Consider the following 903-nt stretch of genomic DNA (forward strand, 5'->3'; position numbering starts at 1 on the left):
TCACCTTGTATCTACATGCAACAGTGATTATGAAGACCCAGGCCAGAACAGATACATAGACCAGTCACAGAGAATTATAAAAATAATCAAAACCATATGTGAGTGTAATGACCAGGTAAAGGCAGAATTGTATGAAGGCAGTGTTTTGTGGGGGCTAAGGATGAGGAAGTCAATAATGGCATCTGGACTTCCAGGATGATGTTCATTAACTCTCATGTCCACATCAACTAGGACAGGCAAGGCTAGTTTCCCGTTTGTCCTCAGAGGCCAGTGTAGGTTCTAAGACAACAGTGCTACTCAGTAAATGTTTTCGAATGGATGAGTCTGTCTGAAGGCAGAGTTGCCTTACCTCGAGTCACAAATAGAGGCGGCTAATCAGAGAGGCTGAATAGAATGCGTCAGGTTAAGGACAGTCTCCTGCCTCAGTACTCTGGGTTGTGCAGGGGAGAATGGTTGTTGGGGACTTGTTCATATCAAGAAACGAGGATATGAAATGACTATGGCAGGAGTGACCTGGTCCTTGACACATCTGTCACCCTGACAATTCATGGGTTTCATGGAGAAGAACCCTGGGAGTCTGAAGTAAAGGAGAAAACCTGGAGTTATTCAGACACAGAGACAGAAGGGGAGAAAGACTCATGCCTACAGAAGTTTACAGGAAGTCGTAAGTAAGGAGATCTCCAGGGGGGACTCTGCCAATTCAAAGGCAATCCTCCTTGCTACAGTGGGAAGGCATCTTACAGAATCATGAATCCTTCTCTCTGAGAACTCAGGGTTAAAGCCCAAAACTGTATACTCGAGGAAGTTTAAAATTAGTCATGGCTGATAAAGACACCACAATATACATTAGACTCAGGTATTTGTAGAACAGCTTTAGTGCGGGATAGAACTGTTCCCCTGGGC

The sequence above is a fragment of the Mastomys coucha genome, unplaced genomic scaffold, assembly GCF_008632895.1.
Source record: "Mastomys coucha isolate ucsf_1 unplaced genomic scaffold, UCSF_Mcou_1 pScaffold3, whole genome shotgun sequence".
Classification (NCBI taxonomy): domain Eukaryota; kingdom Metazoa; phylum Chordata; class Mammalia; order Rodentia; family Muridae; genus Mastomys; species Mastomys coucha.